Consider the following 25207-nt stretch of genomic DNA (forward strand, 5'->3'; position numbering starts at 1 on the left):
GATACATATACAGGTATCCATTTTATAGTCTCCCATATGCGCTGCACTCTGGAAATATTTTATGAATATGCAGTATCAGGGTATTGTGCAAGCTGCTTTCCAAGATACAGTATTTTAGAAATAGCGCAGATTTTTTTCCTTTTTTTAATACAGAAAAGTGGTAATGAAACTCTCCCATTGACACTTGTTGGGAGGTCATTTGGGTGCTGAAAGAAACACTGAAAGAGGTTTATGAAGGTTTTACTGGCATGGGGTACAAAAAGAAAGGGAAGTATTGTAAATCCTGTCTGGGAATCTCGAGCTATATAAAGTGATGAATGTATATACAGTTGTGCTCAAAATTTTGCATAACCTGGCAGAAATCGGGACATTTTGGCATTGATATTGAAAATATGACTGATCATACCAAAAAACTGCCTTTTAATGAAGAATAATGCTCATAGGAAGCCATTTATTATCACATAGTTATTTGTTTTTTTTTAAAATCATAATGATAGCTGAAATCACCCAAATGGCCCTGATCAAAAGTTTCCATACCCTGAAATGTTTGGCATTGGTACAGACACACAAGATGACACCCACAGGTTAACCACTTGCCGACCACGCTATAGCCGAATGACGGCTACAGCGAGGTCGTCCAGTTTTGGGAGGGCATCTCTTGACATCCCCTGAGAGCCTGGCACCCAGCGTTCTCTGTGATCAGCTGTGTCCGAAGGACACAGCTGATCACAAATCACGGTAAAGGGCCAATCACAGCTGCCGTTTACCATGTGATCAACAGTGTCCAATCACAGCTGATCATGATATAAACGCACTTGGCGGTTATCGGCAGAAATTTCCTCATGCTGTGTCAGCATGAGGAAAGTACTGCCAATAGCTGGCAAGTGTGAAAGGAGACATCTACACAGCCTATCAGTGGTGTCTATCAGTGCACCCTCATCAACGCACATCAGTAAAGGAGAAAAATTACCTGTTTGCCAAATTTATAACAGAATCTAAGTAAAATGTTTTTTTTCCCAAAAAATGTTGCTCTTTTTTCATTTGTTTAGCAAAATATAAAACATCCAGTGATGATTAACTACTTGCCGACTGCAGATAGCCGAATGACGGCTGCACTGTGGCCGGCCAGTTCTGGGTGGGCGTCATATGACGTACTCCCAGAATGCACCTGGGGGCGCGCACCCGGCGATCTCCGTGATCGCTGTGTCCTACGGGTGATCGGTGCCCTGATGATCGGTGTCCAGCAGTGCCACCCACAAGTTCCGCCCACCTGTGCCCAGCAGTGCGCCCACTAACTCCGCCCACCTGTGCCCAGCAGTGCTCCCACTAGCTCCGCCCACCTGTGCCCAGCAGTGCATCCACCTGTGCCCAGCAGTGCACCCACCTGTGCCACCCAGCAGTGTCACACAAGTGTGCCCAGAAGTGCCACCTACCTGTGCCCAGCAGTACCACCCACCTGTGCACACCCACCTTTGCCCACCAGTGCCACCCACCTGTGCCCACCAGTGCCCATCAGTGCAGACCAGCAGTGCTGCCAGTCAGTGGCACCAGTCAGTGCCCAGCAGTGCCGCCAGTCAGTGCCCAGCAGTGATGCCAGTCAGTGCCACCTATCGGTGCTGTCTATCAGTACCCATCATCAGTGTCACCTATCAGTGCCGCCTATCCGTGACACCTCATTAATGCTGCCTATCAGTGCCGCCTATCCGTGCCACCTCATTAGTGCTGCCTATCAGTGCTGCCTATCAGTGCCCTTCAGTGCTGCCTATCAGTGTCCTTCAGTGCCGCCTATCAGTGCCCATCAGTGCCGTCTATCAGTGCCCATCAGTGCTGCCTCATCAACGCACATCAGTGAAGGAGAAAATTTTATAATAGAAACAAAGAAACTTTTTTTTTTCAAATTTTTTGCAATTTTTTTATTTATAGAGCAAAAAGTAAAGTGCCCAGTGGAAATTAAATACCACCAAAAAAAAGCTCTATTTGTGAGAAAAAAATGATAAAAATGTCATATGGGTACAATCTTGCATGACCGCGCAATTGTCAATCAAAGTGCGACAGTTCTGAAAGCTGAAAATTGGCATGGCAAAGAAGGGGGTATAAGTGCCCGGTAGGCAAGTGGTTAAATACCACCAAAAGAATTTTGGAATCTAATTGTGAGGAAAAAAAAATGTATATGGGGACAGTGTTGCATAACTGCACAATTGTCATTCAAAGTTCGACAGTGCTGAAAGCTGAACATTGGCCTGGGCAGGAAGGGGGTAAAAATACCCAGTAGGCAAATGGGTAAAATGGCAATTAAAGGTTAATTTCCAACATCTGTGGCTTTTTAAATTGCAATTACCATATATACTCGAGTACAAGCCGACCTGAATATAAGCCGAGGTACCTAATTTTACCACAAAAAAACTGGGAAAAACTATTGACTCGAGTATAAGCCGAGGGTGGGAACACCAGTGGGAAGAATCGTGCCTCATCATTGGTGTCAGTGGGAGGAATAGTGCCCCATCATTGGTGTCAGTGGGAGGAATAGTGCCCCATCATTGGTATCAGTGGGAGGAATAGTGCCCCATCATTGGTATCAGTGGGAGGAATAGTGCCCCATCATTGGTATCAGTGGGAGGAATAGTGTCCCATCATTGGTGTCAGTGGGAGGAATAGTGCCCCATCATTGGTATCAGTGGGAGGAATAGTGCCCCATCATTGGTGTCAGTGGGAGGAATAGCGCCCCATCATTGGTTTCAGTGGGAGGAATAGTGCCCCATCATTGGTATCAGTGGCAGGAATAGTGCCCCATCATTAGTATCAGTGGGGGGAATAGCACCCCATTATTGGTGTCAGTGGAATAGTGCCCCATCTTTGGTGTCAGTGGGAGGAATAGTGTCCCATCATTGGTGTCAGTGGGAGGAATAGTGTCCCAACATTGGTGTCAGTGGGAGGAATAGTATCCCATCATTGGTGTCAGTGGGGGGGGGGGGGTGGAGGAATAGTGCCCCTTCGTTGGTGTCAGTGGGGGGGGGGGAAGTGCCCCATCGTTGGTGTCAGTGGGGGGGAGGAATAGTATCCCATGATTGGTGTCAGTGGGGGGTGGAATAGTGCCCCATCATTGGTGTCAGTGGGGGGGGAGGAATAGTGCCCAATCGTTGGTGTCAGTGGGGGGGAGGAAAAGTGCCCCATCGTTGGTGTCAGTGGGAGGAATAATGCCCCATAATTGGTGTCAGTGATGGGGCACTATTCCTCCCACTGACACTTGCTGACCCCTGTTCCAGTATGGTGCTGCTGCAGCCAGCATATGCGGTTGCAGCAGCACCTAAGCACGGCACACTTACCTGCAACTCCTTCACTCGATTTTCGCGGGGCCGCTCAGCTCCGCCTCCTCGCCGGTGATTGACCGCCTGTGTGCCTTTCCTGAGCTACAGTTCTGGCGGCCAATCACCGGTGAGAAGGCGGAGCCGAGCAGCCGCGCGAACATCCAGTGGACGAACCGAATGAAGGAGCAGCCGCGCTTCCTGGACCGGATCGTCGTGGGACCGGAGCCAGGTAAGAGACAGCAGCCCCCTGCAGACGTTGACTCGAGTATAAGCCGAGGGGGCCGTTTTTCAGCACAAAAAATGTGCTGAAAAACTCGGCTTATACTCGAGTATATACGGTAGTGTTTATGTATAAATAGTCAATGAGTTTGCTAGTTTTCATGTGGATGCACTGATACTTTATAAACAAATCCGAATCCTTGAATATGCCATTCAGTACTGTTCAATCACTTATTAAAAAGTGGAAAATTCGTGATCTGCTGATACCAAGCCAAGGTCAGGTAGACCAAGAAAGATTGCAGCCAAAACTGCAAAGAAAAACCAACAAGTGAAGTCAAGAGAAATGCAGGTTGCTCTGGAAAAAGAGTGGTTGTGCACAATATGATGATAGTTGCCAGAAAGAAGCCTCTACTGAGTCAATGCCACAAAAAAGCGGCATGTTCAAGATATTGTCAGTCATATTGCTGCCATTTATTGAAAAAGCAAAAATAAGTGAAGACTATGTACAATGACTTATGTTTGTGTACTTTTATAATAGGGCAGTAAATGGATCAGGTTCCATGATGTGAGACATGTCCACATCTTGTTTGTATGTATGTATGTACTCTTATTTGTGTTCCTGCCTGACAAAGGGTTCCTGCCTGACAAAGGGTGTTTGTAACATTGCTCAAACTTTTGCTTATGGAACGTTGTACATATTCTTCACTTGTTTTCACTTATACAATAAATTGGAAGTGCAGCAATCCTGGATTCTGATTTTGATATATAGGTATATGGTATCTATATATGGAGGATCTGATTGCATTGCACTTGCAAAAGGACTGAAGTGCATTTCACCTTGTCATCAAATAATATACCCATGTGAAGTTCATGGCTGCAAATGGCTCTTTCTCCTACACAGAGGAGGATATGTCCCGTATTTATATGGGCACAGCTGGATCAAGAGATTTTTCAACCCAAACAGCACACAAATTGACTACCACGGAACTATATGAGGCGACATTTGCAGCATATTATTAGTTACAGTTGATTCCAAGAGGACTCAGGGCAAATCTTGTCCCTACCCTCTTTGCTCAGAATGAGGATTTTAAAACATTTATACAGATGATCAACAAATGCTCATTTGATCTTATTACCTTGACTATATAGTTTTTACAACAGGAGTGGTCATCTTTGACACAACAGATTTCGGAGTTGGAATCTCAATTGTGTGCTTTGGTTGGACAAGATGAATTTACAAAAATGTCATGGCCTCCCTTAGTATTAGAGGACAAATAGAAGGGATACATGATATCACTGTAGCAATCGTACCCACAGAGATGGACGTGGTTCAACCATTTTGCTCCAACCTCCATCTTGGCAAAGTATCATCCATCTTGTACAAATATTGTATATCTTTCCTCATCCCAATCCCTCTCTGAGATCCACAGTGACATGTGGTCGGTGTGTGTTGGAAGTGTCACAGGCACGCCAGAGCACAGCGGGGAGCTCCGAGCTATAAAACCTCTCTGAGCTGGGTGCCGGGTTGTCTAAGAAACTGTGCATTCTGGGACCTCGTAAAAGTATAACCCAAGCTTTCCCCTGAGTTCAAAGACATTCCAGAGAAGTAATAAACTAGATACCACTTTTAAAATCCATTTTCCCCCTATGTCTCATATCTTGGAATATGAGAGACTTACATAAAAAAACAGGCATATCTTCAGATTGGTCAAGATAAGACAAACCGTTTGATATGTCACACTCCTTGGCTGGAATATATAGGAAAGCAGAAAATTACATCTCTTGAACCATTCAAGTATGTATTTCATATTTCATATCTAACCGTTCCGCACATGCGTCTGCATATTAATCTACCCGTGGGTGGAATGTTACTTGTGCCTAGGAAAAGATATGAGCCAAAATATAAGCTAGGAGAGATTTTGGTCCTAGCTTGGGTCTCCGGCTAGACACCCCCTCCCCAAATGAGGCATTGGTCCTTGGCTTCAGAGACACCCTCTGCTGGGGGACTACAAAATAAGCTGTCAGGCCTAAGAGAGAAGTTGAAGTTGAAGAATTCTCCCTTTTAACATCAGAACCAACTTGGGAGACGGTGCCCTTTTGCTCTGAAACTTGATCTGCTTAACCCAGGACTTTTGGCAAGTACTCTACCTCTCTAAACTTCTTTCTGTTACCTTTATGCTGTGTTATTGCTCTCTGTAATATTAATTTTTAATATCTAAATTTTAATTCGGTCTCTAGTAAGTTCTGATATATGCCTGGCAGGATATATACCCTCCTAATTGGATGTGAATGAAAGGTTTTGAAATTGAGTAGCAACAGATGTAAATTATTTGTGTCTGGGTTGGATATTTACGAAAGGTCTAGGTTTATATTTTCTTTAGAATAAGCCTATGTAAAGTATAAACAAGTATCTAAAGTGTTCTCTGTACTTGACATTGCAAATGGATTTTTTAATATTAAATTGGCTGAGAGCTGCCAATACAAATTTTCATTTGTCCACAGAAATGTTCAATATTGTTTTAAACGTCCTCCTCAAGGATTTCATTCTTCTCCATCTATATTTCATCAGGCATTAGCAAATGTTTTGTCTAAATTCTTGAGACTACATTGTTTAATTCAATATGTAGATGATATCTTGCTTATGATGGATACTGAGATTGAACACATGACCCTCTTGGCAAAATTGTTTACACTTCCGCAAGATGAAGGTCTCAAGCTGAATACAGGCAAAGTTCAGCTCATGAAAAATGAAGTACAATTTCTTGGAGTTCTGATTGGTCCAGGAAAGAGACAGCCTTTACAAGAATGAATTGAGTCTATTGCGTCACTTCCTGTACCAACAACATTCAAAGCACTGAGACAGTTTCTCGGTTTGGTAAATTCTTCTAGGGATTTTATAGAATCATTTGCAGAAAAAGCCAAACCACTATATGATTTGTTGAAGTACAATGAGGAAAATGTTTTTGGTCCCTGGACATAAATCAACGAAAAAGGCTTTTGAAATGTTGAAAAATGATTTACAAACAGCTCCAACTTTGGCTACTGTGAATAAGCAAGCACCATTTGCTTTGCAGGTGCATGCTTCAGAAACTGCAATCTCAGCTGTCTTGATCCAGAAACAGGGAGGAGTCTGGAGAAGCCTTGGATACTTCTAACGTCTTCTTTCCCCAGTAGAGAGAGGTTTTGATGATTGTGTCAGACAACTTGTGGGAGTACATTATGCAGTAAAAGCAACAGAGCATATTGTAGGATTCAACAAAATTATTCTACAAACCCCACATAGCACATTGAAGTTCCTTTTTGAGAAAAATGTTCCTGGAGTTTCCAACCAAAGATTTTCTCAATGGTTGTTAGCTCTATCACCTAAGCAAATACAAGTTGAACATAATGCCAAGTATGTCCTACCTCAGTTGATGGAATACAACGGGTTAGAACATGAATGTTTATGTGAAGTCCAAGAGACTTCCTCTCCTCTTTTTTGTAGAGAGGCAGAGAAAATTGATGAACCTGTATTTGTTGATGGTTCGAGATACTGTATGTCTGGTAATTATTACAGTGGATATTCAATTTGGTATCCAGAGCGTAATTATTCCATACAGCACAAATTGCCAGGACATTTTTCAGCTCAAAGGGCAGAACTTGAAGCAGTAAAAACTGTGATGACATTAGACAAGGAAGAGAACAGAAGTCCATTGGTGATCTACAGTGACAGCTCATCTGTTCTACGTTCCCTGACTGATTATCAACCAATTTGGAAACGTAGAGGTTTTGTAGATGCATCCAATAAAGTCCTAGTGCACAAAGAGACACTTGAATACATTTTTAAGCTAGCAGAGGAAAATCCTTTTGCCTATGCAATTGTTAAAATTCCATCTCATAGGAAGGACAATGATGAGATGAGTGTAGGCAATAGAACAGCTGATCTCTTAGCAAAAGAAGCAGCTTTACATAGAGAACCAGTGATTCAGTCTGAACCAGTCTCAGTTAATGTTGTTAGGAAGACAGACAGACAGATTCCCTCCTTTGCAGAAGAACAGAAAAGGGATCCATCTCTTTCTGCTTCTCAGGTTGATTCAAAATCTCTCTTTGTTTGTGAAAATGGGATTTTGTTTCATGACTTACACGGGTTTCTGCGTCCTGTTATACCACAGCATCTACAGGTAGAATTTACAAAATACAATCATGAAAGCCTAGGTCACATAGGTAAACAAAGATTGCTTGAAGTTCTCAAGGAAAAATTTTACTGGGACAAAATGGAAGAAACAGTAGACAGTGTAGTTCAATCTTGTCTAATCTGTGCTCAAGTGAATCCTCGACCAAAGGGTCAAAAAACTTCATTACAAAAAACTCCTCTGGCAGATGAACCATGGTCCACATTACAACTAGATTATATAGGACCATTACCTACAGGTAAAAATGGGTACAGATATGCTTTAGTTGTAGTTGTTTACTCAAAATGGATTGAAATTTTGCCTGTTCGCAAATATGATGCATTAACAACTAAAATGCTAATTAATCATGTGTTTCCAGTCTGGGGTATACCAACAAACCTCAGTATTGACAGAGGAACCCATTTCACAGGTAAAACCATGCAGGCAATGTGTAAAATCGTAGGTATACAACAGAGATTTTATGTGCCATATCATCCACAATCTGCAGGTATTGTGGAAAGAATGAATAGGACTGTCAAATCAAGAATTGCAAAAATGTTATTGGACAGAGGAAATACTTGGGTTGATGTTGTACCATTGGTTCTGATGAGTGTCAGAAGTACAACATCTTCTGCAACACAGTATTCTCCTTTTGAGTTAATGACAGGAAGGAAAATGCTGCTTGTGTTTCCCATGAACCTTTTTCATCTACACCGCAAAGAGAGGCAATAGAAAAAACAAAGTGGTTACAGATGTTGCAAGACAATCTGAACACTATTGTACCACATGCAGCTACTCGCATGCAAAAAATGGTTCCTCCACATTCTTCAAAGTTTGAAAAAGGAGGACAAATAATGATAAAAACTTTCAGAAAAACTGAACCATGGCAAAGCAATTGGGAAGGTCCATTTGATATTTTGGATGTTCAAGGAATAATGGTACAAAGACCTCTAAATTCAGTGAAAAATGCTCGTGGACAACAAAAAATGTGGGTACACACTGACCAATGTAAATTGTTTATACAGAGATAATGATACTGCATTTCTTTTACAGAAATGGATTTAAAAAATCCGGAAAAGACAAAGAATCGCAGATTCCAGAAAAAAGTAAAAATTACAACAAAAGAACATAAAGAAAATCAAAGCAGAGGAAAAAAAAAAGGAAAGACTTATCACAGGATTGATTTTTTTCCTAGTGACAATTACATCATTGGTAATCTACATCATAAACTTTTCCAGCAATGCAGAAGTTAACAAGATTGAAGCTCTACATAAGAAAGACATTACACTTATTAGGAACAAAAGATTTTTTCCTAAGGACAGTGACATTAATACAACTGAAAACTTGTTAGGATATGTGTGCATAGGCTATGGAAGAACTTGTTGTATGGAATTGTATTTCGTTCATAGTAATGATATTGAACTAAGAGCTAAAATAGAGTCTAAACAAAATTTGTTAAAATGCAAGGATCTTATATGATCAATAACAAAACTAGTAACTTTGAATGTAATTTATCAGATATGGGATTCTGGTTAATAGTTTTAAAGGGAAATTAGTCTACTATTTGGTCAGGAGATATTACAATAGACATGTTAAATACTGGGAAAATAGGAAGTTCTAAAAGGGATATTTGGTATCAATTACAAAGTTATTCACACTTTCTTGATCCCGAACATCTGATTATAAATGGGAATGAAAAAGAGGACATAGTTAAAATATGGGATTTCCAAATAACAAGAGCTTTGGTTCAAACTAAAGTCAAAGTAATTGTAACTGTGGTAGATTTGATTGTGCCAGAGATAAAAATATCTCCTCAATCTTTAAGACTCATAGAAGGAAAGGATAATCTGAATTTGATGTGTAGTACACAAATACACTTACCTCAAAATTCATTATTAACTTGGAAAAGAAATGGTGAATTTTTGGGAAGTTTTCATCACTATAAAACTGATATTATCCATAAAAGTATTTCTGGTAATTTGAACTGGGATAATGATAAATTTGTGTATCATCAAAACACTATATCTATTAATGACACGGGTATATATGAATGCTGCATATCAATAGAAAACTATCCAATGAAATGTGTGAATACAAATGTAATTGTAATATCCCCTAAAAGAACACAGTGCACGGATAAGAAATTTATTCTAGCTAGTCCTTTCCAAATTAACCATTTCCAAACCAGACTCCTTTTGAGAGAAGTAAAGTTTGTTATTATATTGTGGAACTTCAACATTTCAGAATGGAAAATCTCAACAAGGTTTCCACAATGTCAAGAACATCTGGTTAATATGGAATTAGGTATTGAAAGATGGTTTGGAACTAATATTAAGAATCCTCACAGGAATAAGCGTGGTATAGTTGAAGGTATTTTAGGAGGAGTTGGTACTATTGGACGTATTACAAATAGTATGGACATTAGTACATTAAAGTCTGACCTCGAGACAGCTGGTTTAGTGGGAAGCAATAGCATTAAAGTGCAAAGAAACTTAAATCAGATATTGGAAAATATGGTGATTAAAACAGCCAATATTATGGGTCCATCTATATTACATTTACAGAATATTACTCTTAATTTAATGACAAGTGAACAGCATTCCCATATAGCCAGAGCATGTTTAGAAATCCAGATGGAATATTCCACAAATTTTTAAATAATAGCTCAAGCCTTTCAAAGTGGAATAACTCCTCTAGGTATTGTACAAAATTTACCCAGAGAGTATGTATATGCCATAAACCATACAGATCTGTGGGTAAATAAATGGATTGGATGTTATCAGAACATATGTTATAGTTCTTCAATTATTCCTGTAGCAGGAAAAGAACTAATGTTGGTTCCAATCACTGTCTTGGGATTACCTGTTAGCAACACACAGTTACTATATTATCAACTGCAATATACAGATTTTGCATTTAATGATAATAATTTTGAGTTAGAACAATTAGATCTGTCTTCATGTTTACAATTTCAGTCTAAAGTTATTTGTCTACCTAATCAAGACAAAGGTATATTTCATTCTTGTTACCATAACCATACTTTATGTTCAGCAAGGATAGAAAAGGTTAAAACCACTTCTGAGTTAATTTCAATTGTAGATAAAAAGAAAGTTTGTTTCCAAGTTATGTCTAACTCAGAAAGGGTTAAATCTTTCTTCTCTTCTTGTACACATGCAGAAAACCTAAGTCGAGGTTTGTTCTGTATAGAAAGAGATATTTTAGCAATAAGTGTTAATGGGATGAGAATGAATTTGACAAACATGCTTATGAAAACTGTAAGTGCTCTTCCCATACAGTACAATATATCTCAGGTGGATGAATTCCCTTGGAGAGACTGGGCAAATGTTATTCAAAAAGATAAAGGTTTACTGATAGCTTTATCAAATGAACTCCAAAAGGCAGAAATATTATTTAAACATGAACAAGGAAATTTGCAAGAAATAGAACATGAATGGTGTGAATTTTCAGGTCACTCTTGGTGGTCAAAATTTAAATGTACTGTATCAATGTGGGGAAAAACTTCAGTTGCATCTGCGGCAGGAAATATTTTATTACATCCTATAATAATAATTTTTATCATTATCATATTATGTATTATATTTCAATTATGTTTGATGTGTAAAATGAGAAGTTTCTATAAGCGAATTAGAACTGAAATTAGGAAGGAGATGATTTATTACAAAATATACTTAAAAGAAAAATACTTTCTGGTTTTGCTGACTCAGTAACAAATAATGATACATTTGAAATTAATAAATCAAAACCTGTGTGTATGTGATATAAATGGAGTGTGCGTGATATATTAAAATATCAAAATTCATATTTCAGAGGGGAATGTAATATCTAAATTTTAATTCGGTCTCTAGTAAGTTCTGATATATGCCTGGCAGGATATGTACCCTCCTAATTGGACGTGAATGAAAGGTTTTGAAATGGAGTAGTAACAGATGTGAATTATTTGTGTCTGGGTTGGATAATTACAAAAGGTCTAGGTTTATATTTTCTTTAGAATAAGCCTATGTAAAGTATATCTTGTTTTGATTTTATATAATGAGTCTGAGAGTTTAAATTGTATTGATAAATCATGTATTCAGACAGTTATATATGTAACATAAGAACTTCAGTGTTCCCTTCTAGAGTGTCCATGTCAGTCATGTTAATTAGCCTAGCTGTGACTGAACAAGAAACACGTTATTAACTGGATACACTGGGAGGTGACTAGGGGAGTGGTGAAGGAGCCCGCAAATCTGAAACAAAGAATTGTGGAAGGGTTCGGTTTCTTGTGCATTTTAAGTAGCCCATTCAAAGAACAGACACTTCTCTCTTCACTTCACTTCTGCCTACAAAGGACTCACACACACACAGACACATTCTCACACACTCTTACACAAAGAAGAAGCACATGGTCTAGGCCAAGGCTTGCTAAGAGAACAAAGGAACGAGCACATGGCAGGCTAAGAGAACAAAGGAATTACATTTTTCTTCTTATATTCAAAGAACAAACAACTTATATTCTTTATTTTTTATTTATTTTAAGCTACATATCTTTTTGTATTTGAATTTGATACATTTATATTGACTTTGTATCTTTTTAGTGTGTGATTAAATAAAGTCACACTGCTTTTTCCTAACTGGCTTTGAAAAGGATTTCTTCCCACAACCACCTACAAATACAAGAATACTAATAGAGTTTTTTCAAAACTCTTATATTCCAACACTCTCTGTATTTATATATATATATTGGTTACATCTTTTTTCTGTAAATATTTTTATTGCACCCTTTTGACCTTTTAGTAATAAATCTTTCTGTCTGAAAGTGTTGAACTGTTTCTAAAGCTCGTTAATGCAACTTACGAATTCCTGCCGCTGAAGAGCGCTACTATGTGTGTTTAACCCTCTGTATAACCTGTCTGTGGTGACAGTGGTATACAGACATTTATTTCAACCATCCTAGTGTTATTGCTGATATTTCTGGGTCTCCTCTTTCTCTGTACAAAAAGGAGGTGGTGACAATGTGAAGGGTTAATTGCGTAATTAACCTGACCCAGTAACAATCGCGCTTAGGCTGCCGGTACATCGATTGTGGTCAATTAGCTGGAAAATCGTTGTGCAGGGTGCAGCTGGGCATGGCATTGTTACGCAAGTGACATCGCGGTTTTAAATTGGCTAGTCCTTCAGTCACGAGTTTGGTGAGAAGGGCAAGGGGTCTGATGCCACGATCGTCACAATCAGGGCCTCCTATATTCTCAGAGGACAAATAGAAGGGATACATAATTTCACTGCCTCCATTATTCTCAGAGGACAAATAGAGGGGATACATAATTTCACAGCCTCCATTATTATAAGAGGACAAATAGAAGGGATACATAATATCAAGGCCTCCATTATTATCAGAGGACAAATAGAAGGGATACATAATTTCACGGTCTCCATTATTCTCAGAGGACAAATAGAAGGGATACATAATTTCATGGCCTCTCATAGTATTAGAGGACAAACAGAACGGATACATAATATCAAGGCCTCCATTATTATCAGAGGACAAATAGAAGGGATACATAATATCAAGGCCTCCATTATTCTCAGTGGACAAATAGAAGGGATACATAATTTCACGGCCTCCAGTATTCTCAGAGGACAAATATAGGGGATACCTAATTTCACAGCCTCCATTATTATCAGAGGACAAATAGAAGCATTACATAATTTCACAGCCTCCATTATTATCAGTGGACAAATAGAAGGGATACATAATTTTACAGCCTCCATTATTATAAGAGGACAAATAGAAGGGATACATAATATCAAGGCCTCCATTATTATCAGAGGACAAATAGAAGGGATAAATAACATCAAGGCTTCCATTATCATCAAAGGACAAATAGAAGGGATACACAATTTCACGGCCTCCATTATTCTCAGGACAAATAGAAGGCATACATAATTTCACGGCCTCCATTATTTTTAGAGGACAAATAGAAGGGATACATAATTTCATGGCCTCCATTATTATCAGTGGACAAATAGAAGGGATACATAATTTCATGGCCTCTCATAGTATTAGAGTCCAAATAGAAGGGATACCTAATTTAACAGCCTTTATTATTATCAGAGGACAAATAAAGGGGATAAATAATTTCATGGCCTCCATTAATAGCAGAGGACAAAAACAAGGGGATACCTAATTTTACGACCTCCATTATTATCAAAGGACAAATAAAGCAGATACATAATTTCATGGCCTCCATTATTATCAGAGGACAAATAGAAGTGATACATAATTTCACGACCTCTTTTATTAACAGAGGGTCAAATAGAAAGGAAACATAAATTCACAGTCTCAATTATTATCAAAGGACAAATAAAGGGGATAATTTAATTTAACAGCCTCCATTATTATCAGAGGACAAATATAAAGGATACATAATATCACAACCTCCATTATTATCAGAGGACAAATAGAAGCGATACATAATTTCACGGCCTTCCTTATTAACAGAGGATAAATAGAAGGGATACATAATTTTATGGCCTTCATTATTCTCAGAGGACAAATGGAAGGGATACATAATATCACCATCTCCAGTATTCTCAGAGAATGAATAGAGGGGATACATAATTTCATAGCCTGCATTATTCTCAGAGGATGAATAGAAAGGATACATACTTTTCACTACCTGCATTATTCTCAAAGGACAAATAGAGGGGATACATAATTATTATGATATTATTATACAGTATTTATATAGCGCCAAAAAGTTTGCTCAGCGCTGTACATTATAGTGGGGGACAGTACATGAGACAATACAGTAACAATACAATACACGAGGGGTTCGAGGGCCCTGCTCTTTTGAGCTTACAATCTAGGACGAGGGGATAGTGGTACAGGAGGCAGTGGCTGTGGGGGGATGGAGTGGTAGGAGGAGTGGAGGAGATCGGCTGTTAGGTGAGGGTGGGGTAGGCTTCCCTGAAGAGATGGGTTTTCAGGGTGCGCCTAAAGGTGAGGAGGGTAGGTGACAGTCTGATGAATTGGGGTAGTGAGTTCCAGAGGATGGGGAAAGTCCTGGAGAAGTCCTGTAGCCGGGCATGGGAGGAGGAGACCAGGGAGATAGAAAGTAGGAGGTCTTGTGAGGAGCGAAGAGTACGGGTTGGGTGGTATTTGGATATCAGGTCGGTGAGGTAGTTTGGGGCAGTGTTATGAATAGCTTTGTACGTTAATGTTATTATTATTATTATACAGTATTTATATAGCGCCAGAAGGTTTGCACAGCGCTGTACATTATAGTGGGGGACAGAACATGAGACAATACAGTAACAAAACAATACATGAGGGGTTCGCCTCCATTATTAACAGAGGACAAATAGAGGGGATACAAAATATCACCGCCTCCATTATTATCAGATGACAAAGAGAAGGGATACATAATTTCACAGCCTAAATTATTCTCAGAGAACAAATAGAGGGGATACATCATTGCATTGCCTTCATTATTCTCAGATGACAAATAGAGGGGATACATAATTTCACAGCCTCCATTATTATCAGAGGACAAATAAAGGGGATACATAATTTTACAGTCACCAATTAATATCAAAGGACAAATAGAAGGGATACATAATATCACAAACTCCATTATTATCAGAGGGCAAATAGAAGTGGTACATGATTTCATGGCCTCCATTATTAACAGAGGACAAATTGAAGGGATACATAATTTTGTGGCCTCCCTTAGTATTAGAGGACAAATAGAAGGGGTACATAATTTCACGGCCTCCCCTATTAAAAGAGGACAAATAGAAGGGGTACATAATTTCACAGCATCCATTATTATCAGAGGACAAATAAAGGGGATACATAATTTTAAGTCATCTATTATTATCAGAGGACAAATAAAGGGGATACATAATTTTACGGCCTCCAAATATTATCAAAGGCTAAATAAAAAGGATACATAATTTCACAATGGAGGACAAATAAAAGGGATACATAATGTCACAATGGAGGACAATTAAAAGGGATACATAATTTCATGGCCTCCATTATTATCAGAGGACAAATAGAAGGGATACATAATATCACAACCTCCATTATTAACAGAGGACAAAAAGAAGGGATACATATTTTAATTGCCTCCCTTAGTATAAGAGTTCAAATAGAAGGGATACATAATTTCATGGCCTCTATTATTAACAGAGGACAAATTTAGGGGATACATAATTTCACTGCCTTCATTAGTCTTAGAGGGCAAATAGAAGGGAAACATAATTTCAAGGATTCCAATATTATCAGAGGACAAATAGAGGGATACATAATTTCACTGCCTCAATTATTGTCAGAGGACAAATAAAAGGGATACATAATTTCACAGCCTCTATTAATATCAGAGGACAAATAGAAGGGATGCATAATATCACAACCTCCATTATTATCAGAGGACAAATAGAAGCGATACAGAATTTCACGGCCTCCGTAATTATCAGAGAACAAATAGAAGGGAAACATAAATTCACAACCTCAATTATTATTAGAGGACAAATAGAAGGGATACATAATTTCACGGCCTCCATTATTATCAGAGGACAAATAGAAGGGATGCATCATTTCACAACCTCCATTATTATCAGAGGACAAATACAGGGGATACATAATTTCACTGCCTTCATTATTCTTAGAGGGCAAATGGAGGGGATGCACAATTTCACATACCCCATTATTCTTAGAGGGCAAATGGACGGGATGCACAATTTCACAGACTCCATTATTCTCAGAGGAGAAAAAGAAGGGAAATATAATTTCAAGGACTCCAATATTATCAGAGGACAAATAGAAGGGAAACATAATTTCAAGGACTCCAATATTATCAGAGGACAAATAGAAGGGATACATAATTTCACTGCCTCCATTATTGTCAGAGGACAAATAAAAGGGATACATAATTGCACAGCCACCATTAATATCAGAGGACAAAACGAAGGGATGCATAATATCACAACCTCTATTATTATCAGAGGACAAATAGAAAAGGGGATACATAATTTTATGGCCTCCATTATTATTAACGGATAAATAGAAGGGATACAGAATTTCACAAGAGAGGTTAAATAGAAGGGATACATAATTTCATGGCCCCCATTATTATCAAAGGGTCAAAGAGAAAGAATACATAATTTCACGGCCTCCATTATTATCACAGGACAAATAGAAGGGATACATAATATCACAAACTCATTATCAGAAGACAAACAGAAGCAATACATAACTTCATGGCCTCCATTATTAAAAGAGGACAAATAGACGTGATACATATTTTCACGGCCTCCCTTAGTATTAGAAGACAAATAGAAGGGATACATAATTTCACAGCCTCCATAATTATCAGAGGACAAATAAAGGGGATAAAAAATGTTATGGCCTCCATTACTCTCAGAGGACAAATAAAAGGGGATACATAATTTTACGGCCTCCAATTAATATCAAAGGACAAATAGAAGGGATTCATAATTTCACAATGTAGGACAATTAGAAGGGATACATAATTTCATGGCCTCCATTTTTGTCAAAGGGTCAAATATAAAGGATACATAATTTCACAGCCTCCATTATTATCAGATGACAAATAAAGAGGATACATAATTCTACGGCCTACATTATTATCACAGGACAAATAGAAGGGATACATAATATCACAACCTGCATTATTATCACAGGACAAATAGAAGGGATACATAATATCACAAACTCCATTATTATCAGAAGACAAACAGAAGCGATACATAACTTCACGGCCTCCATTATTAAAAGAGGACAAATAGAAGCGATACATAATTTCACGGCCTCCATTATTATCGGAGGGCTAAGAAAATGGATAAATAATTTCACGGCCTCCATTATTCTCAGAGGACAAATAAAGGGTATACATAATTTCATGGCCTCCCTTAGTATTAGAGGACAAATAGAAGGGATACATCATTTCACGGCCTCCATTATTCTCTGAGGACAAATAGAGGGGATAGACAATTTCACTGCCTTCATTATTCTCAGAGGACAAATGGAGGAAATATATATTTTCAAGGCCTCCAATATTGTCAGAGGACAAATAGAAGGGAAACATAATTTCCAAGACGCCATTATTATCAGAGGAAAAATAGAAGGGATACATAATTTCCCATCCTCCATTATTATCAGAAGACAAATGGAAGGGATACATAATATAACGGCTTCCATTATTATCAGAAAAGAAAAGAAAGGAAACATAATTTCACAGCCTCCATTATAAGAGGACAAATAAAAGGGATACATAATTTCACAGCCTCCATTATTGTCAGAGGACAAATAGAAGTAGGCCCAGGAGTAGTGCTGATGGATTTTTTGGATGGGATCTTGCTCGGTGCTAGATTTTACCCTCTCCACTAGCCTCTGGGACCTTTGAAGGACAATGTCCATTCTGAGATACATGCCTTTTCTCCATTGTTATCTAGTGAGTTACCTCAGTTACCTTGCTCAATAAAATAACTTTTTAATACTGCACTTAGTTTGGTGTCCCTATCTCCTTTTCTTATACAGTATTTCATGGCCTCCATTACTGTCAGAGGAAAATAGAAGGGATACATAATTTCACAGTGTACATTTTTCTCAGAGGACAAATAGAGAGGATACATAATTTCAAGGCCTGCATTATTCTCAGAGGACAAATAGAGGGGATACATAATTTCATGGCCTGCATGTTTCTCAGAATACAAATAGAGGGGATACATAATTTCATGGCCTGCATGTTTCTCAGAATACAAATAGAGGGGATACATAATTTCATGGCCTGCATTATTCTCAGAGGACAAATAGAAAGGATAAAAAATTTCACGGCCTGCATTATTCTCAGAGGACAAATAGAGGGGATACATATATTAACAGCCTCCATTATTATAAGAAGACAAATAGAAGTGATATATAATTTCAAAGCTTTATTAGTTTTTTATTTTTACTTCCCTCCACCGAAAAGATTTAAGTATGTTTTTCAATTGAGTTGTACAGTTTATAGGTCACATTAAAGGTGGAAATTTTTCTGAAATTAATTCTCTTTGTCTCATTTTCTTACATCACAGAAACCTGACTATTTTAACAATGGTATGTTGACTTATATCCACTGTATATATTCATGAGAATTGCTATGTGCTCAATCTTAGTACAGTCTACCTCCAGGCCAAAATCTATGAAACGTGTAGGACGTGTTTGGGTTGTTGAGAACGTGGGCTGTGCAAAGTTTCAAGTCAATTGATTGAGATTTAGGCACATTATGGTACGTTAAGCTCTTTTTACATTAAGCTGTTTACATTAAAGGTTTTAGCATTGTAACTTAATGTGAATAACTTTTGGTGTGATTTACCAAATAATCTGAGTCTTCTTCTATTGTGTGAAGTTTTTGGGAAATTGATTAACATCTAAGCTCTTTATTGTACGTTAAGCCACATTAAGCTCCCCAAAAACAAGTATAATGTCCCCCATTTTCTTTGTGGCAGGCCAAGATCTATGAAACGTCTAGGGCATGTTTGGGGTGTTGAGAACTTGGGCTGTGCAAAGTTTGTCACCGCACATGCTCTCTACGCGTTATACTATGATAGGACACGTGGCTTCCTCAGGATAGGGGAAGCCACGTGTCCTATCGTGGTGTAACGCGTAGAGAGCATATGCGGTGACACACTTCCGGTTTCAGCGGTGATGCACTTCCTGTTTTGACGCCATCTTGGTACACCCGAGTCCCCTAGTACACCCATAGCACATGGGAAACTGCTGCACTAATAGGATTTTAATCCTTTTGTGTGAAAGGGATATTTGATGCACTGAGTTATAATCGGAGCCCGATTGGAGTCAGTGGAGTCGGTGGAGCCATAGTATGGGAAGCCGTCTGGTTTGAGAATTACCCAAGGTGTTGTGGCCCTTAAGGGTCGATGTTAGGAGGTGAGGAGGCACTTTAGCCACTGTGGGATAAGTCACAAAGAAAGTCACTGAGAGCACTTATAGTGTACACTGAAGATTGAAGCACTTTTTGTTGGACTGGTCACTATCGATGTTTACACTGAATGATTTTATTCAATTGTCGTTTATTTATTTTTTTCTATTTGTGTTGTTGCACCTATCACTTGATATATTAATAATGGATATCTAATTTTTGTAAAATATTTCACTCTACCTGGTGTGTATACATATTGTTTAGCAGACCAGGCATTTTTTACAGTGTGTTGCTGTTTTTAAGCACGGTCACTTTGTATTATTTCAAGGATTGCTCAAGTTATGATTATTTATGTATATCTATCTATTTTGGGTATATATTTCATTTAACCTGGTGTGTTTATATTTTTATTGGCAGACCAGGCACTTCTTTTTGCACAGTGTGTTGCTGTTTTAAGCACATATCACTCTATATTATTTAAAAGATTGGAGTCTCACATTTTAATTATTGCTTATTAATGTATATTTATTCACCTATATTTGTGTGTATATACACTGATTTGTTGCATTTGCATAGCGCTTCACCATTTTTTGTTATAATTTACACATCCTGAGGTATAGGGAATAGGTGATAGCGGCTGGCTATTTATTAGGTAATTTCATAGTTGAGCGCAGGAGGATATTTCAATTCTCTGTCTAATATGCCCATTTGTCCAACATGGCCAAAAGGAATCCCACATAAAAGGTAAAAAATACAAGATTGCTGCATTCCACACATGCTCTTCAGAATTTGTATTCTAGTGTCTGACATATTATATATGTCTGACATATTATATATATTATGTAGGTAGGACCATCTGCACTCTGCGTAAATGCTTCGGGGAGCATCGCCGCCTCATTGAAGACGGTATTGACAAACATAGCACCCCCTGACATTTTCTCGAACAGCATGGTAAATCCACCATGGGACTTAAAGTTTGGGTCATTGAGGCAATGCCCACTGACCTCCCCAAAGCTGAGAGATTCTAGCATTCATGTTGTAGGGAAACATATTGGATCTATACTCTAGACCAGGGGTGGGCAAACTTTTTGACTTGAGGGCCGCAATGGGTTCATATATTGGACCCGGGGGCCGGACCAAGAGTAGATGAATGATGTGTATGTGTCATCCATAGTAAGTATAGTAATATTCCCCCATAGTAAGCATAGTAATTAATCCCCCATAGTAATTAATCCCCCATATAGTAATTAATCCCCCATATAGTAATTCATCCCCCATAGTAATTCATCCCCCATATAGTAATTCATCCCCCATAGTAATTCATCCCCCATATAGTAATTCGTCCCCCATATAGTAATTCGTCCCCCATATAGTAATTCGTCCCCCATATAGTAATTCGTCCCCCATAGTAATTCATCCCCCCTATAGTAATTCATCCCCCATAGTAATTCATCCCCCATAGTAATTCATCCCCCATATAGTAATTCATCCCCCACATAGTAATTCATCCCCCATATAGTAATTCATCCCCCATATAGTAAGTCCCCCATATAGTAATTCATTCCCCATATAGTAAGTCCTCCATATAGTAATTCATTCCCCATATAGTAAGTCCCCCATATAGTAATTCATTCCCCATATAGTAAGTCCTCCATATAGTAATTCATTCCCCATATAGTAAGTCCTCCATATAGTAATTCATTCCCCATATAGTAAGTCCTCCATATAGTAATTCATTCCCCATATAGTAAGTCCCCCATATAGTAATTCATTCCCCATATAGTAAGTCCTCCATATAGTAATTCATTCCCCATATAGTAAGTCCCCCATATAGTAATTCATTCCCCATATAGTAAGTCCTCCATATAGTAATTCATTCCCCATATAGTAAGTCCCCCATATAGTAATTCATCCCCCATATAGTAAGTCCCCCCCCTGTGTCAATTCACTTACCTTTGGTCCGCGCGTTCCTCTCGTATTCCCGCGCCGTTCTGGTCTTCAGGGAGGACTGTGAGAGGAGTTTGTCACGCTGCCCCGCCTACATCCTGACAGCTGCAGAGTCCTGACGTCCGAGAGGAGGGAGGGGGGCGGCCATCCGAGAGGGGGGGCGGCCATCCGAGAGGAGAGGAGGGGAGGGGAGGGGAGGGGAGAGGAGGAGAGGAGGGAGGGGAGAGGAGGAGAGGAGGGAGGGGAGCGGGCGCCCGGCACACAGGAGAGCCGCATCTAAATTTGTAAAGAGCCGCGGCTTGCCGACCACTGGCCTTGCGGGAGCCTAGCTCCGCGGGCCGGATTAAAAGGTCCGCCGGGCCGTATACGGCCCGCGGGCCGTAGTTTGCCCATTGCTGCTCTAGACCTTCTACAACCTGGAGGTCTGAACGGGGACCTTGAAATTCATACTATTCTGTAGAATTATACCCCCCCATTTTTCCTGATACCATCCCATTCGTGATTGCTTCTTGTATCTGTTACTCTCATTTTTCTCCAGATACCCCCCTTCCCCTTTTGTCCTTTTGTTTTAAGACTATATTTTATTGTTGTACAACATGACTTTTATAATGGTGCAAATAACCCATGAGTTATTCACCTGTTTATTCATTCATTAGTTTAGTCATCTATTTGTTATGGATAAATCAATTACTTTTCCCAGCTTAGTCTGTATATTGAAAACCATGTAATCTCATGTATCTTATTCTATACTTGTATTCTTTTTACTAATTGTTATTCAGCCCACTGGGATACCCTCAATGCTGCCATGTGGCAACCTGCTTGTGGAACCCCCCCCCTTTGCTTCCCCCCCCTCTCCCCCCCCCTTTTTTCCCCCCCACGCCCCACACACTACATATTTTTTGTAACATTCTTTTTTTTTCCCTAGCACAGTTCAATGCCTTCCCCCCAGTTTTTCTTTTAATCATTGTTTTTATTTTTCCATCTTTTATATTCATAATTTTCTACATCTTGAATTTTTTGTCCTCCTCTCCATTTTTTTATTAGTCTGTTTCTCCCTTGGCCTCCATTGTTTGGGCTTTGGAGGGAGTGCACTTCTGTCTCCTCAGGCCACCCCCTCCCCACCCCTTCCTCCTTTTTATTCGGCTTTTATCATTCATCGGCATCGGTCCTCAAGAAGGAGCTCTGCGCATGTTCCGAAATGCGTCACTGTGCCACGCCCGTTCCTAACCCACGTCACTTCCGGTTGCGGACTTCTGGACAGCGTGCGCTCCAGAGTGCGTTCCAGTGATCCTGGAACTTGCGGCGGCCATCTTGGACATCTGATCTTCAGCTCTCCCTGAAGCTGCTGGCCATCACAGCGGGTTCTTGCATGGTGGATTGAGCCTCTGCACTCTGACGAGTTTATTGAGCCTGTTTTAACCACAAGTTTGTGTTTCTAACCATCATTATTAAAGCTTCTTCTGGATATACTGCACTTAGAAGCACCTTATGTGTGTTTTTAGGTGCTGGATCTGCACCAGATGCAGTCCCGTAGCAATTCATGCCTGGTTATCCCCGGGTGGTGCGCGGTGCGCTTGGTGCGCTCCAGCAGCTATTTTCTTATGCACTTCCGGTTCAATCCATCCAGCGTGTGAAATGCAGAGCCATATTGACGTGCATTCTGGTGGCCATTTTAAATCCTTTCTACTTTTATCAGCGAGCACCGGATATGACACTACATGACACACTTCCGGCGTGAGCTCCAGCAGCCATTTTCCATTCCACTGCACTTTCTATTCAGTTACTCAACAGTCATCTCTTCAGACTAGCACATTTTCACTGGACTGTTCATGGCAACTGATACCATGCAAGCATCCCAGATTGGGTCCAGTCATGAGGAACAGTAACATCAAACGATTGCACATAAAAACATCACTTATACCTCCCCTCTTGAAATATTTCAGTCATTTTAACATTGTTACTCAGCTTAAGTATCTTCATTTTTTATTATAACTATTATCATCACGTCTTAACATTTTTATCATGTTGTTGCTAGTATTATATATATGTATTTGTTATATGTTGTTCATATTATGATTTATATGGCATTTATATGGCAATTTTTTGTGCTTATGGTTCTAATAACCCCCATGATCCCCTTCCCCTTCTGTGAGCACAAGGGGAGAGGTTTTGTCATAAACAGCATTGGCCATAGACATTTAAAGTATGACCTGCATTCAGGCTGGCCATAAGCTCTGAGGAAAGGGATTTGTCACCGAAACGCGTCAGTAGGCCAACTGCACTGTCAGTCGGACACTCTGCCATTTGTGTGGCCATCTCCATGGTCTTATAGGCTTTACATACATGCTATGTTTGTGAGTATGATTTTTGTCCTTTTTTATATTTCAAATAAACCTTGGATAATGCACTAGGTGTTTGCACCACCTGTATGCTTTTTTATATTACCCAACCTGGCATTATGCTGACTCACCAATAAAATGGGCAAAAGAAGTTGCAATCTGGTTCGCCAAAAAATTTAAGATTCGCCTTGGAAGAAAGCATGGTGGATCTAGAGGGTCAGTTCTTATTTCTGAGAGGAAACCTACAGAAACTGTAATGTACATTAATAAACATCTATTGTCCCAATGAAAACCCAGCGGTATTCCTTGAGGGTATACAAAGAAAACTCAATGATTTCAAGAGGGGTAATCTGATTATGGCATGAGATTGTAATTTCTGCATGGATCCATGGATGGATATGTCATTGTGTGCGCAGGTAGGTAAAAGTCTAAAATACATTAAAAAGATGTTGCATCAGTGTCAACTGATTGATGCCTGGAGAGTTAAACATCCAAGAGAGAGAGATAATACCTTCTTTTCTTCAGCGCATGGGACGTGTTCTTGACTGTATTATATAATGATTGAACACAGACTCTTGGATTCCTTGGTAAAATCTAACATAGAAGTAATGTCTATATCTGACCATGCACCTGTCACAATGAGATTCATGGTGGGAGGGCAGTGGAATAAAATAACTATGTGGAGATTAAATAGGATGCTTTTACAAGATTTAGAAGAAGAAAAAAGATTAAAGAAGGAAATTGAGCAATATTTTGTCTAATGAGACCAACGTAATATCTGTTGCTACAACTTGGGAGGTCTTGATAAAGGCGGAAAAAAAGAAAGACCTGGGCAGCAAAATAAGGTTAATAATGGAGGATGATTTAGAACAGTTGCCTAAAAAGAAAATGGATATAGATACACAACAGAAGGTAATTCTAAAAAGAGAAGAGTCCAAAGAGCTTATGAAACAAGAAACGAGGAGGATTTTTCATAGGATTTCAAAACGAAAGATTTCAATGAGGGAATAGACCAGGAAAATATCTAATGAGCAAACTACAAGAAAAGAAACCGAAAAACTTTATAGAAAAAAAGCAAAGATGAAAACAGGAGAAATGGTACATTCAACCACTGATATCGCTAACACCTTTCAAAAAACTTACAGTAGTCTATATGGAGTAAAATCTAAGATTCAGAAAGAATCAGAGGGAGAAAGAAAGACACACAGCCCCCATTGGGCCTGTACACACCTTCAGCCCAGCAGACAGCCACCTGGGGGATATAGAAGTGCCCCCTGCACTCCCCTGTCAGATTCTGGAGC

General features: G+C 39.2%; 1 pseudogene; it reads left to right on the plus strand.

Moving 5' to 3' along the window:
* Window positions 1–7183: 7183 nt before the first annotated feature.
* On the plus strand, window positions 7184–12499 carry LOC149463218 (uncharacterized; annotated as a pseudogene).
* Window positions 12500–25207: the final 12708 nt, after the last annotated feature.

The sequence above is a fragment of the Staurois parvus genome, unplaced genomic scaffold (genome assembly GCF_062004578.1).
Source record: "Staurois parvus isolate SC_StPar_1 unplaced genomic scaffold, SC_StPar_1.0 ptg000156l, whole genome shotgun sequence".
In the NCBI taxonomy this organism is placed as follows: Eukaryota; Metazoa; Chordata; class Amphibia; order Anura; family Ranidae; genus Staurois; species Staurois parvus.